The sequence below is a fragment of the Cebus imitator genome, unplaced genomic scaffold, assembly GCF_001604975.1.
Source record: "Cebus imitator isolate Cc_AM_T3 unplaced genomic scaffold, Cebus_imitator-1.0 Scaffold221, whole genome shotgun sequence".
Lineage (NCBI taxonomy): Eukaryota > Metazoa > Chordata > Mammalia > Primates > Cebidae > Cebus > Cebus imitator.
The window spans coordinates 374,113-389,612 of record NW_016107536.1 but is presented as its reverse complement, the minus strand read 5'-3'; the positions used below and the strand labels follow the sequence as shown (position 1 = coordinate 389,612).

At 49.1% G+C, this 15,500-nt stretch overlaps 1 protein-coding gene across 7 annotated transcripts in view; it reads right to left on the bottom strand.

The window, feature by feature from the left end:
* SLC39A14 (solute carrier family 39 member 14) overlaps positions 1–15,500 on the bottom strand; it is a 55,760-nt gene that overhangs the window by 24,142 nt on the left and 16,118 nt on the right. For 3 of the 7 annotated variants that reach the window (XM_017549703.2, XM_037746115.1, XM_037746116.1), the window contains exon 2: positions 4,292–4,470. The exons of 2 other annotated variants lie outside the window; for them this stretch is intronic. The gene's annotated coding sequence lies outside the window, so the exon portion shown is untranslated. The remainder of the gene's footprint in view (positions 1–4,291; positions 4,471–15,500) is intronic. 2 more of the 7 variants (XM_017549705.2, XM_037746117.1) reach the window with 2 other exon arrangements.

Sequence of the window (15,500 nt, the reverse complement as noted above, 5' to 3'; positions counted from 1 at the left end):
AGTATTCAGCTTTAGGAGAATAAGGTTTATGTTATTACGTATCTCAAGTTTACTATTTCGAAGTAGCATTTTTTTTTTCAATTGAGATGGAGTCTTGCTCTGTTGCCCAGGTTGGAGTGGAGTGGCATAATCTCGGCTCACTGCAACCTCCGCCTCCCAGGTTCAAGTGATTCTCCTTGCCTCAGCCTCCCGAGTAGCTGGGATTACAGGCATGCGCCACCACAACCAGTTAATTTTTGTATTTTTGGTAGAGACAGGGTTTCACCATGCTGGTCAAGCTGGTCTCAAACTCCTGACCTCAGGTGATACACCTCCCATGGCCTCCCAAAGTGCTGAGATTATAGGCGTGAGCCACCGTGCCCAGCTGAGTGTGACTTCTCTTCTAAAAGAAATGGAATACAATTCCCAAGGAAGTGAGCTGAGCCACATTACAGAGACTACATCCCTAAATAGAGGACAGACCCATCTCCCCACCTCACCACTCAGCATTCCTTCAGGTTACAAAAAACAGGTCATGAATACCCAGCCCTTAGCACTCCCGGAGCTGTGAGGCAGGGACAAATTGGCCTCAACCTGGAGAATACAGTTCCTTTCTTATTTTAGAGCCAACAGAACATGTGAGCAGAACCGCACTCCCATAGAGCAAGAGGAAAAGAAACAGCAGGCAAAGCAAGCAACAGACAGGTAAACCACAACTGCAGAGAAAGCCGCTCCTCACCACTGTGCCACACCAAGGAATAACTTCATTAAAACGTTAATGCCACGAGACGAGAGCTCAAAGATGAGATTATAACCAATGAGACCAAAAAAAAGATGCAGACTTACCAAAAAAGAGGAATAAAACCTTACTCAAGGACTAATACATTATGACAAATACAGAACAAAATTCTGCCGGTCATTTAACCTGTTTATGCCTGAGGCTGCAATTTTTTGAGTTTTCACAATCAGACCTTGGCGATGACCTTGAGCAGGATATAAATCACTTCCACATGCTTAGCGTTAAAAAAAATGGAACACTAGGCATAAACGCTAAAGGAAAGCTTGAGATAATCGCAGCGAATGCGGATGGGCAGGACAAATGAAAGCAAACAGAGAGAAGACAAAGAGGTTAACGAAAGATAACTTGTGTTCCCGAAGAAGAGAACCTAAGAATGAAATGGAAGTTGTGTTCTAAAATAAAACACAAAACTTTCCTGGCTGGGTGCGGTGGCTCACTTGAGCTCAGGAATTGAGACCAGCCTGGCCAATATGGTGAAAGCCCGACTCTACTAAAAACATAAAAATTAATCAGGTGCGGTGGCTCACATCTGTAGTCCCAGCTACTTGGGAGGCTGAGGCAGGAGAATTGCTTGAATCCAGGAGGCCAAGGTTGCAGTGAGCAGAGACTGTGCCACTGCACTCCAGCCTGGGTGACAGAGCAGGACTCAGTCTCAAACAAAACCAACCAAAACAAAACACAAGATTTTTCTGAAGTGAAAGGAAAACAGAACCTGAAAACTGAAATAATGGCCTGTGTTCCCTAAATGTTCAGTACTGAAACATTACAGAGTTCAGCTATCGAACCTTAAAAGATGAAGACTTTTTTTAGGCATCCAAAAAACTCTTTATTCCCCAAAAAGGTTTATTATGAAAACTGAGGCCGGGTGCGGTGGCGCACGCCTGTCATCCCAGCACTTTGGGAGGCCAAGGTGGGCGGATCATGAGGTCAGGAGATCGAGGCCATTCTGGCCAACACGGTGAAACCCTGTCTCTACTAAAACAAAACAAAAATAAAATTATCCAGGTGTGGTGGTGCAAGCCTGTAGTCCCAGCTACTTGGGAGGCTGAGGCAGGGGAATCGCTTCAACCTGAAAGGCGAAGGTTGCAGTGAGCCAAGAACGTGGCATTGCACTCCAGCCTGGTGACAGAGTGAGACTGTCTCAAACAAAAGAGAGAGAGAGAGAGAGAAAGAAAGGGAGAGAAAGAAAGAAAGAAAAGAAAAGAAAAAAAGAGAAAGAAAAAGAAAGAGTCAAAGAAAAAGAAAACTGAGAAACACACTAAAACTTCTCTTAAACGGGAAAAAATTCAGACTGCCTTCTTTCCCGTAGCACCATTCAGTGTCAGAAGAGAATGTAAGACTGTCAGAACGTCTCCACAATTCTGAAAAAAAGAAACTATAAGCCAAGAATACTATCCCCAGCCAACACATCGTACAATTTGGTAAAGACAATAGGCAGAAATTCTTGGGTAGGAAAGAAGTCAGAAAATATGGTCCCCTTCCTAGGGAGGAAATATGACTTAACAATGAAATGCATGTAATTAATACAGAAATGGAAATACAGATAGCTCAGGAATGCAGAAAGCATCAAAAGAGGACTGATAGCGTTAAAACCCTTCTGATGAGAAATAACAAAAAATCATTACCGGACTAGGTGGCTCACACCTGCAATGTCAGCACTCTGGAAGGCCAAGGCAGGTGAACTGCTTGAGCCCAGGAGTTTGAGACCAGCCTAAGCAACATGGTGAAATCCCATCTCTGTATAAAATACAAAAATTAGCAAGGTGTGGTGCTGCATATCTGTAAGCCCAGCTACTCAGGAGGCTGAGGCAGGAGAACCGCTTGAACCCGGGAGGCGGAGGGTGCAGTAAGCGGAGATCACACCACTGCACTCCAGCCTGGGTGGCAGAGTAAGACCCTCTCTTACCAACAACAAAGATTACAGAGATTATGGTCACAGGACACAATCTAAATGTTATAAAAGTGGACAATAATATAATCAACACAATCGGGATATGAGGGGAAAGAGACATGAGAAAAAAACATGAGAATTCTGTCCTCAGTTTTCATAGTCAAGAGTCAATAGATACTACCTAAAATGGAAACAAGATCTGTTTCACAAGCTATTGACTTTACTGGAGTCTTTTGGGAAATTATCTCTGCTGTAAAAAACATATTTCTTTAAAGTTTACTAATTCCTTTAATTTTACAGCAGCTTCTCTTTCTTCTGTCACATTCAGTGAAATTTTAATACTTTTTTGTTTTTTTGAGACAGGGTTTCATTCTTGCTGCCCAGGCTGGAGTGCAATGGTGTGATCTCGACTCACTGCAACCTCCACCTCCCAAGTTCAAGTGTTTCTCTTGCCTCAGCCTCCTGAGTAGCTGGAATTACAGGCATGCACCACCACACCCCAACTAATTTTCTGTATTTTTTGTAGAGTCAGGGTTTTACTATGTTGGCCAGGCTGGTCTCAAACTCCCAAACTCGGGCAATCCACTCACCTTGGCCTCCCAAAGTGCTGGAATTACAGGCGTGAGCCACCGTGCCTGGAAGAATACCTGGAGTAGCGTTCACCTAATATTACTTATGGCTATTTCTGGGCTGGTAAGATCTGGAGTGTTTTGGGGTTTTTTGTATTTCAACCTATTGAACCCACCAATTGGTGGTAGGAGTACCATAATATAACGGGTGATTATTTTTGTAATTAAGGAGTTAGGTACAACTTTCTAAGTATGGCACAAAAGCTAGAACCCATGGAAGCCATCATTAACACATCTGGCTACAGACCAGGTGTGATGGCTCACACCTGTAAACCCAGCACTTTGGGAGGCTGAAGCAAGAGGATTGCTTGAGGCCAGGAGTTCAAGACCAGCTTGGTCAACATAGTGACACCCATCTCTACAAGAAAAAAAATAAATTTAATTAGCTGGGTATTGTAGTGCATGCCTGTAGTCCCAGCTCAAGGGGCTGAGGTGGGAGGACTGCTTGAGCCCAGGAGTTTGAGGTTGCAGTCAGCTTTGACTGTGCCACTACACGCCAGCCTGGGCAACAGAGGCTCACAAAATAATCAAAATAACATAAATCAACGAAGAGAAAAAAAAAAACATTTGGCTATAGAAACTGCCAAATGTTCTACAAATGCTTGATGAATACACTCTCGATATTCATGGTCAAACTAATAATGATACAACCATCTGTGTAAGTCCCAGTTTACCAAATCAGAAATCCAACTGTCTGGCTGCTTGGTCATCAAGAGAATTCTGCCCTACAGGCTTCTCTGAGGGTAGAAAGAGCTCTGAGAAAAACCATCCAGCCCATGGCCCTCCCCACTCACCCAAGGAACATCATCTGAGAAGCCACTCTCCCCTCAGACAAGCTGACCTAGGCTGACACCTTCACTCAAGCAAACAGCAAGTCTCACAGCTAGAAAGCCAACCCTCACTCGGCCCTGCCCAGGACCCTGCCCCGGAGCTTAATCGGCTCATTCTTCCCCTGCCTCCTCCTGCCCTCCCACCTACCGCTCTCCTCCATACCCTAAAAGGATGCGTTCTCCTCTTCCAGCTCCGGCTCCCAGGAACTTCGCCTCAAGCCTTGGCACAGTCAAAGCCCACCCAGGGTGGGAAATTTCCAGACAGTGCAGGAGGGCAGCCAGCAGAGCCCACTCACTCTCCCTGTGAAACTTCGCTCTGCTGGGAAGCACAGGATGGGAAAACTAAGAAAAATAATAATAAAAAAGAGAAACTCAGTGGTGATCCAGAAGCAGGGAACAAATATAGAACCCTGAGCCTGCTGTTCACCAACTAATATTTACTGAGCCCCCATTGTGTGTACCAGCGCCTGTGGGAGGAGGTTATGAGGCAGACGGGTGGTCAGGGCCCCAGGCAGGCGGCACAGACAGGGAATGGCTTATTTAGCCCCATGCTGAGTGCAGAGTGAGTGTAATGACAGCCGGGCCCAGGCACTGGAGCCAGGAGGGAGGGAGGGAGGGAGGGAGCATATTTGCCAGGCTCGCTCCAGCCCAGCTGGAGCCGGAGCAAAGGGGACTTCCCAAAGCAACTGAGTCAGGTGGGCAGGGACGGGGAAAGGCCCGCAGCGGCCAGCCGGTGTTTTCCCCACCCGAGGCCAGGGCCAGAGTCACCTCACTTCTCATCATTCACCCATCAACATTTCCCAGACAGTTGCAAAATTCTCCCTGTTGTCCAAGATCACTCCCGCCTGTCAGACCATGGGGCCGGACACGCGGCTTAGGAAACACAGTTCTCACTTCCATCACTTACGCCACCCCCGTGAAGCAGAACTTCCCAGCTTGTTATTCGGGATCAGACAAATAAATAGAAAACATGATCTAGTGGCCAAATCGTTGGACCACATGACGTGTCACACACCCTGGGTTCAACTTTGGGGCCTGCGAGTAACTTCCCAAGTGTATGTGGCACAGCTAAACTGTGAAAGCACCGAGCTTGCAGAGGGACTCTGATCAAGACAGACCTTAAAGGATGCGTGGCATAGCACTGAGGCCAGTGCCTTCCTAGTTCCCTATCTTCTGACTTCTCAGGATAACCCCTTCACTTCGTCCTGAATTCTGCTTCTGTTCAGTTACCTTCCCGTCCAGGAAGCCGTCTTGGATCACTTTTCCAGCCTTTTCTCTGGCTATTATGGACTCCTCATTACCTTGTCTTCCAGGGAGCTCCCCCAGCTAGATGTGTATTCCTTGAAGATAACTTCCTGAAATGCATCCTTCTCTCCATTTCTTCTATGTCCTCCTCTCCTCCCTGGCTGCAACAGTGCCTGGTATAGTGCTGGGCACATGTGGGGCTAGAGACAGAGAAGTTTCACCTCTCTTATAACTGAAGTCTGCCTGCATTGCCCCTGCAGCCTGGTAAACACCAGAGAGCTCAGAACCACCTTCCTCCTGGGCCACAGACCAACTGTAACCCAGACCATCTGAAGTCAAGTGTCATGACCACCTATTACACACTTGCCTAGAGTAAACAATCCCTGACCTTGAATTTCATTTATATTAATTGAACTAAAAGCTACCTCATTATCACATACTGGCTTTAAAAACTCACTCCAAGAGTTTATCCATTTAACAAATACTTACTGCTTACCAATTATGTACCAGAAGTCGTGCTGGGTACTGGGGATGCAAAGGACCTTGTACCTGCCCTCAACGCCGCAGGAAAAGCAAACAAGTCAACTAGGAACCTAACCTGAACGATGACGACAAGGGGGATGTATAGGTCAGGGGCAGTTAGGCAATTTCAGCAGAAAGGGACTTTGTACAGGATATTAAAAGGCCTAGAGACTCCTTGGAAGAGCTGAATTAAAAAGACTCAAGCAGCTCCTGAGCTCCCAGCAGCTACCTGCAAAGATCAAGTTGCAGAACTGGGCTGCCACCAAGCAGCTATGGCACAAGAAGCCACCTGCTCCAGAATCACACTGTCCCTGCCGTGAGCCACACCAGGAAAATGCATGTCCCACCATCTGCCCTCCAGAAGAAAGTGTCCGGGATCTCCCTGCAGGGCTGTCACACACTTAAGGCTGGTTCAAGGCCTGGATGTGGTGGCTCGCCCCTGTCATCCCGACAGTCTGAGGGGCTCAGGTGGGAGGATTGCTTGAACCAAGGAGTTTGAGGCTGCGACAAGCTAAGATTGCACCTCTGCACTCCAGCCAGCGCAACAGAGCAAGACCATCTCTGCTAAGAAAAAAAAAGTAAAAAATTTTAAAAAGCCTTTCAGCTGGAACCACCATCTCCCAGCGATTTGCCCAAATGGTGAACACAAAGGGAAAGAGGAGAGGTGCCTGAGAGACGTTCTCCAGGCCTTCTAGAAAATAGACTTGTAGGCTGGGCGTGGTGGCCTATGCCTGTAATCCCAGCACTTTGGGAGGCCGAGGTGGGCAGATCACTTGAGGCCAGGAGCTCAAGACCAGCCTGCCCACCATGGAAATAGTCCTTTTCTACTGAAAGTACAAAAATTAGCCAGGTGCAGTGGTGCACGCCTGTAGCCTCAGCTACTCTGGAGGCTGAGGCAGGAGATTCACTTGAACCCAGGAAGTGGAGGTTGCAGTGAACCGAGATTGCGCCACTGCACTCCAGCCCGGGCAACAGGTAAGACTCTCTCTCCAAAGAAAAACCATGGAGTTGTTATTGCAGCACGTTCTACTGTCAAAAAGAAAGAAAACATGGAGTTGTTCCTTTGACCACATACATGGGAATCTATTAAGGTGATACTGAAGGCATTAGACATCAAGTGAATGGGTACTGTTCACAAAAGGAATAACCCACCAATGTTACTATGGTAAAACATCTGCAGCGTTCCCCAGCATGCTGTAGGCATTGTTGTAAACAAACAAGTTAAGGGCAAGATTCTGGCCAAGAGAACGAATGTGCGTACTGAGCACAGAGAGCACTCCAAGAGCTGAGACTGCTTCCTGGAACGCGTGCAGGAAAACCAGAAAATGAAGGAAACACTAGCTGGGCACAGTGGCTCACATCTGTAATCCCAGCACTTTGGGAGGCTGAGGCAGGTGGATCACTTGAGGTCGGGAGTTCAAGACCAGCATAATCAACACGGAGAAACCCCATCTCCATTGAAAATACAAAATTAGCTGGGTGTGGTGACGCACGCCTGTAATCCCAGCTACTGAGAAGGCTGAGGCAGGAGAATCGCTTGAATCCGGGAGGCAGAGGTTGCGGTGCGTCGAGATCGCACCATTGCACTCCAGCCTGAGCAACAAGAGCGAGACTCCGTCCCCCCTCCCCCAAAAAAGATGGAAGTGTAAGAAAAAAAGAAGGAAAGGGGGTTCAACCGAAGGGCCAGCCTGGCCCACCCAGAGCAGGGCACCGTGAGGACCACCAGGAGGTGCCTGAGCTGCTAGAACCTCTTCCCTGTGAATTCACGGCATAGCAGATGTGGAAACCCAGAGACCCTGTACTGTAAAGAGACAGCAAAGGAGTAAAAGAAGTATTCAGAAATGTAAACTCCAACTCTCTGGCAGCAGTACCCTGGGCAAAATGTGCCTCCAAGGGTCTCTCGCAAGAAGCTTGTGCACACCCCACCTTTCAAAATGGGTGAGAGCCTCCCTGAGCCCCTCACCTCACCACCCGGGGAGGGGAGGTGGGCCACTGGCAAACATTTAGCCTGTGTTCTGCTCACGTCTATCCACTGGGCCAGGACAAGCACCCTCACTGCAGCAGTGAGGCATGCTTGGATTCCCTGGGCAGCAAGTGGCCCCCAGAAGCCAGGCCCCAGCCGAAGCCCCACTGCTGGGCCTGAAGCCAAGACCACCTGCCTCCAGCCTACCCTGCCTCCCTCGGGTCTTCCTGCACCACTACCTCCCCACCCTCAAGCCCACTGAAGCCCAATTCCTCCTTAAGACCTCGCCCATGCCAGTCTGCAGCTGAGATGTGGAGTTATGTGTGGTAATTTCTCCAGGAAAAGGGTTCTCAAAGTGCGGTTGCTGGAACACAGCATCACCATCACCTGGGAACTTGCTAGAAGCGCAAACTTAGCATTCCCCACCATGACACCCACTAACTCTGCAATTGGGCCATCAATTTGGGTTTTATTAAGTGCTCAGGCGACCACGATGCACACTGAAGCCTGAGGGCCAGCACTCTCAGAAACACAGGCCGAGCTTTCTCATTCCCACTCCAGCCCTCTTAACCAACGCAGGGAAGAAGGGGCCTTCCCGTCCAGCACCTGCGTCATCGCTGCTCCACAGGGCACGACCAGGGCACCAGCGGAGTAGGGCACGACCAGGGCACCAGCAGAAAAGGCTGGGGCTGTATCTTGAACTTTTGATTTCTCAGTAACTAGAAATACTTATTAATAAAAACGAATTAATAAAGAAGCCCTATTCTCATGAGAAAGAGGGTTACCGAAAAAAAGAAAGAAAGGAAAAGCCCATATTTCCAAATTGGGTGAGAAAGGTAGACAAATGAATCATAATTCCTCCATTTTCCCTCCGGCTGTCCAAACCTCCCACACAGCACATTCTTCTGGCTCAAGGTCACTGGCAGCCACCATCCCATTACTGAAGCTAAGGCCTTCCCACATCCCCTGCTTTCTCTCTGTGGGGCTCACCACGAACCCAGAGCATCTCCTAGGATTCCAGACCCCTGAACAGAAAGAAACACTCCAGGCCCTGTTCTCTCCTGGCCACACAGCCCCTCCCTTCCAGAACCTCCTCCCCTCCCTCCTTTCATCACCGCCCCACCCCACCCAAAGCACAGCTCCCAACACTCCCCCCGCTCCAGCTCCGTGCTACGGCCCCTCTGCCTGGGAGTCAGGGGTCTCTCCAACTGGTCTCCTGCCCACTGTCACCCTTATCGGCCACTGCTCTGTTGCCTGGGCCCTGGGCTCCATCTGACAAGTTCCACCCCTCCATCCTACACCTTCCTATCTCCACACCCCTCCTGGCCACAGGACTAGGAAGTCCCCTTCATGTCAGCGGTTCACACGCGCCCCACAAGGTGTGAAGGTCCCGGATGGAAGAAAATAGGTGTACTGCAGGACTGAGGACCATCTTGGATCCACCCCAGTCCTCCAGCATCAGTCCCATCCCCATCCAAGAAACAGTCTTACCTCCTGCTTAGTTTCAATATCATCATACAGTACTAGAATGACACACCTTATATTTTAGGCTTTTTTTTTTTTGAGATGGAGTTTCACTCTGTTGCCCAGGCTGGAGTGCAATGGCTCGATCTCAGCTCGCTGCAATCTCTGCCTCCCGGGTTCAAGCGATTCTCCTGCCTCAACCTCCCAAGTAGCTGAGACTACAGGTGCCCCCTACCATGCCCCACTAATTTTTGTATTTTTAGTAGAGATGGGGTTTCACCATATTGGCCAAGCTGGTCTCAAACTCCTGACCTTGTGATCCGCCCACCTCGGTCTGCCACAGTGCTGGGATTACAGGCGTAAGCCACCGCTCCCGGCCGTCTAGGCTTTTTCGGTTGTTTCCTAACAGTCCTGTGGGGTTAAATGTGTACATGCACACACTCACTGTGCAAACACATATGGAAACAGACACACCCTCACCCCTCCCCCCGACCCCCAGACACGACAGAATAGCTAAGATAGGGACTTCGATGCAGATGCATTATTTCCAGCCCAGACATCAAGGGCAGGAGCTCCCTGTCAGAGATGCAAAGGAAGCAGAAGGAGCCTGGCCCCGGGCTCCACAGAGACGCTTTCTAGAGCACACGCACAGATGGGTTCCAGGCCAGAGGCTTCTGGCTCATATCACACCCAGCTCTCCACCAGAGCCAGAATATCCAAGACCCGTTCACACAAGGCTCCCTCTCCTCAGGTTTAAAACCTCAAGGTACAGTAGTAGGTATGGTGGCAGTTTCCAGATAATATGACAGTACAGAAGTGACTTCCCTGACAGCATAACCACTTACGTATTTCCACTTGCCCTTTCACTCCCCACGTCCTTCAAACTGCTGGCCTGTCTATTAAAAGGGATCAACATTCTAACCACTCTTAAAGGCTTCCCCTTTCCAGCTAACGCCAAGCCCAGGGAGCAATCGGACTGCCATAAAGAAAGGGTTTCTGCTTTTAGCTTGCAATGCGGAAAGGCTCCTGTCTGGGTGACTTTCAACCCCAAGGACATCTTACGGCAGCACTATTCACAGTAACAAAAACCCAGAGCTGACCCAAAAGCCCATCAGCAAGAGCGTGGATGAGGGAACTACAACACAACTTTAACATCAACTGGACATTCCAGGTTTTTAATAATTACCGCCTGCCTTTTTTTGAGACAGAGTCTCGCTCTGTTACCCAAGCTGGAGTGCAGTAGCACGATCACGGCTCACTGCAGCCTTGACCTCCCGGACCCAAGCGATCCTCCCACCTCAGCCTCATGAGTAGCTGAGACCAGAGGTTCACACCACCATGCCTGGCTAATTTTTTTATTGTTTTGTAGAGACAGGGTTTCACTCTGTTGCCCAGGCTGGTCCTATGTGCCTTGGCTCAGAGATCCTCCCACCCCAGCCTCCAAAATGCTGAGACTACAAGCGTGAGCCACCACAATCTGCCAACAATCACCTTTTGAATGCTACTCATTCTTCAAGACCCCCTCCAGGAAAATTTGGAGGACTATCTGAATCTGAAGATACTACACTGTAAACTCCCCAAGGATAAGAGCTCATCCAAGTTTTCTTTGCAAAGTGAATGGAATACAAGGAATTTGGGTGGAGGAAATGGTGAAGTAAAATAAAATCTCTTGCCGGGCGCGGTGGCTCAAGCCTGTAATCCCAGCACTTTGGGAGGCCGAGGCGGGTGGATCACGAGGTCAACAGATCGAGACCATCCTGGTCAACATGGTGAAACCCCGTCTCTACTAAAACTACAAAAAATTAGCTGGGCATGGTGGCGCGTGCCTGTAATCCCAGCTACTCAGAAGGCTGAGGCAGGAGAATTGCCTGAACCCAGGAGGCGGAGGTTGCGGTGAGCGAAGATTGCGCCATTGCACTCCAGCCTGGGTAACAAGAGCGAAACTCTGTCTCAAAAAATAAAAATAAAATAAAATAAAATAAAATAAAATCTCTTAACCAGGCTTTCAGCTTCCCCTCGGCACCTGGCTCTGTTCTGTCAGAGTCCCCCACTCCCCTCTTTTAAGTTGAACATATGCACATATCAAGTGCCCAAATCTTAAGTTTACAGCTTAATGAAAGAGTCATCTGAGTTTTCATCTGGGCTGGGCGTGGTGGTTCACGCCTATAATCCCAGCATTTCGGGAGGCCTAGACAGGTGAATCACCTGAGGTCAGAAGTTCCAGACCAGCCTGGCTAACATGGAGAAACCCTATCTCTACTAAAAATACAAAAATTAGCCCGGCACGGAGGCACATGCCTGTAATCCCAGCTATGCAGGAGGCTGAGGCAAGAGAATCGCTTGAACCCAGTGCAGAGGTTGTAGTGAGCCAAGATCGCACCATTGCACTCCAGCGTCGGCCACAGGCAAAAAAAACTCCGTTTCAAAAAAAAAGAGTCATACTTCTAAAGTACAAATAGATCGCATCACTTTCCTTGCTTCAGTCCCTCCAATGTCTTCCCATTTTATGAGGAATCAAATCTTTTTTATTCTAATTATTTTTAACTTTTTTCAAGACGGGGTCTCGCTATGTTGCCCAGGCTGCTCTTGAACTCCTGGCCTCAAACAACTCCCCCACCTCATCCTCCCAAAGTGCTAGGATTACAGGTGTGAGCCATCGTGCCCAGTCACAGGGAATAAAATCTAAACTCCTCTTCCTGGTCTATAAACCACTGTTTCAACTGGCCTTTGCCCATCCTGCTGCCCATATAACTGGCTCATCTCACTCACTGGGCTCCAGCCACCCAGGTCCTTCTTCCCATCCCTTTACCACATCAAGCTCATTTTGACCTCAGAGCCTTGGCACCTGCTATTCCCTCTGCCTAGAATGCTCTTCCCCTAGATCTTCATAACACGTCTCAGTTAAACTGTCACCTCTTCACTGTGGACCAAAAAAGCCCACTCCCAGGCAGTCACAACCCTAATTAGTCTTTTTTCATTATCCACTTCCTCCTAACTAGACTGTCAGCTGCAGGAGGGTAGAGACTGGAGGGCAGGATAGAACCTGGTGCCCGTCCCCGAAGAACACCTGCTGAGAGCATGTTACTTTCCCACTTCCCATTCATGAGGTGCCACACATTTCAGTTTTCTTCGGTCTTTATGCTCGCGTGAACTAAAAGCAACCTTGGGGAGATAGCCAGGGACCCCTCTCCTGCAGCCGCTTCAGTAGAACCAAAGACCCCAGAGAGCCAGAGAAGCCAGCCCGGAGTAGAAACATAAAACATTAGATGGAGTTTTTTTTTTTTTTAAATGAGATGCAGTCTCACTCCCGTTGCCCAGGCTGGGGTGCAGTGGCATGATCTCCACTCACTACAATCTCTGCCTCCCAGGTTCAAGCAGTTCTCCTGTCTCAGCCTCCAGAGTAGCTGGGACTACAAGCGCCTGCCACCACGCCGGGCTAATTTTTGTATTTTTAGTAGAGACGGGGTTTCACTTTGTTGGTCAGGCTGGTCTCAGACTCCTGATCTCAAGCGATCATTGACCATGGCCTCTCAAAGTACTGGGATTACAGATGTGAGCCACCGTGCCGGGCCAGGGATTATTTTTTAACATAAAGTGAGGTGGGGTGGGGGACACAAAGGCAGGCAGTGGGAGAGAGGCCGGCCCGGGCAAGCAGCCTCCCTTTCCACATCCCTGAGAAGGTCAACCAGTGATAATCCCATCAAAAATAACATCTCCTCTTCCCTGTAGCAGGGGAAGAAGAAGGAAAGTCCACAAGTACAGGCTGTTTCTAGAATTTCTCAGTGGCTCATGGAAATTTTGAGTTTTGCTGTCATCACACACATCCTGACACGCTGGGGGAGGGGCTTGTGAGTGCTGCCAAGAGGGAGTGATGCCAATGTAACCAAGGCCACAGTCGGGGGCTGCCAGCAGAGCTGCAGCACACACCAGAGTTTACCCAGGGTCAAGGCTCCTGCCGTGGGAGGCACCGCAGAGCGTCTGCTGGGTGTTAGGGGCGGCCGAGGAGCCAGGAACAGGAACTGGGATGTGGAATTCCTGTTCTGAGAGCTGGCACCTGGTCAGAGGCCTGGGCCTGGGGGAGTGGGTGACTTTGTACTTTTTGCACCTTTCTGGGAAGGGAGATGGGAACAGCGTGGCTTGCTGCCCCTGGAAACCACTCAGGGACCTGGTGGCCTGAGAGCTTGCCTAGCCTATCAGATGGAACATAGCCAGCCCTGGAGAAACGGTCAGCACTGGAATTGGAATACAGATACGCCAATCGGTGTCACATGAGCCTGGGATAACAGGCCACAGGACGCGTCCTCAGTGAGCAAGAGAGAAGGGCGGAGGCAGGGAGGAATTCCAGGGCTGGAAGCCTTGTCCTCTCCGTTTCCTGGTAGGGAAAGCAGGGCCAGCCTCCCTGCAGGCTAGCACGGCTCCACCTGGCCCCAAGCCTCAAGTACACTGTGCTCTAAGAAGACAAGCGCCCAGTTCCTGGGGCCTGGCTGGGGCCCTCTGGTTTCCAGGAAAGAACAGAGAGTGAAGACTGTTCAATCTTACAGGAGTGTCTCAAATAGCAAGATACACACCCCATCCCGCCCCACTCGCTCCCACACAAAAACAACTTTTAGGGTTTCCAGTAAAATAAGTGAAAGAGGACAGCTGGTATAGGCCTGCCACCCTCCTGGTCCCTCCAGGACAGCAGCCCAGCGATCCCTGTGTGATGGAGGAGGTGCTTCTGAGCTGGCTCCTTGTTTCGCAGCAGGAAACAAAGAAAAGACTTAAGGGACAGAAGGGATCTTCCAAGGATGAAAGGAATCCTCACATCCAGGGACAAATTGGCTGGGAGGCAGTCCCTGCCCTCAGAGGTCACAGTTAACACATATTTATTAGGACCACCTCCTGGTGGTCGTTTTTGGCTCATGTCATACCCAGCTTTCCATCAAAGCCAGCAGAAGATCTGCATGGACAAGGCTCCCTATCTTCAGGTTAAAAAAAAAGCACCACCACCAGCCGGCCGCGGTGGCTGCCACCTGTAATCCCAACACTTTGGAAGGCTGATGCAGGCAGATGACTTGAGCCCTGGAGTTCGAGACCAGCCTGGCCAACACCAGGAAACTCCATCTCTACCAAAAATGAAAAAATATTAGCTGGGCATGGTAGCATGCGTCTGTGGTCCCAGCTATTGAAGAGGCTGAGGCAGGAGGATCGCTTGAGGCCAGGAGGCAGAGGCCACGGTGAGGTGAGCTCATGACACTGCATTCCAACATGGGTGGCAGTGTAAGACTGTCTCAAAAAGGAACAAAACAAAAGCAAAGCAAAACCCTCAAGGTTGTACATTTTTTTTTTTTTTTAAATAGAGTCAGAGTCTCACTTTTGCGGCATAGGCTGCAGTGCAGCGGTCCGGGCATAGCTCCCTGCAGACTTCAACTCCTGGGCTCAAGGGATCTTCCCACCTCGCAAGTAGCTAGGACTATAGGCACATGCCACCAGGCCTGGACTAATTTTTCTTTTCTTTTCTTTTCTTTTTGAGATGGAGTCACATTCTGTTGCCCAAACTGAAGTGCAATGGTACAGTCTCGGTTCACTGCAACCTTCGCTTCCTGGGTTCAAGCGATTCTCCTGCCTCCACCTCCTCAGTAGCTAGAATTACAGGCACGTGCCACCACACCTGGCTAATTTTTGTATTTTTAGTAGAGATGGGATTTCACTATGTTGGTCAGGCTGGTCTCGAACTCCTGACCCCAGGCGATCCAGCCGCCTCTGCCTCCCAAAGTGCTGGGATTATAGGCATGAGTCACCACGCCTGGCCAATTTTTAATTTTTTTCTTGTAGAGATGGGTCTTGCTGTGTTGCCTGGGCTGGTCTTGAACTCCAAGACTCAAGCAATCCTCCCCAGCCTCATCTGTCCAAGTAGCTGGGAGGTTTGTACCAGTGACCAACAGTTAACTAACTCCATACTCTTACTACCTGTGTTTGCGTGCCTATTTCATAGGATTCTCACTAAGTATTAAAATATTTCATCTTTACAATCTGACAGGTTGAAAATTACCTATTTTTCTAATTCTTTTAATTTGCATTTCTTTGATTATCAGTGTTTTAGGTTTACTAACATTTATATTTCTTCTCCTTTTACAAACTGCCTGGTTACTCTTCTTTGCCCCCACTTTTTTTTTTTTTTTTTTTTTTTTTTTTTTTT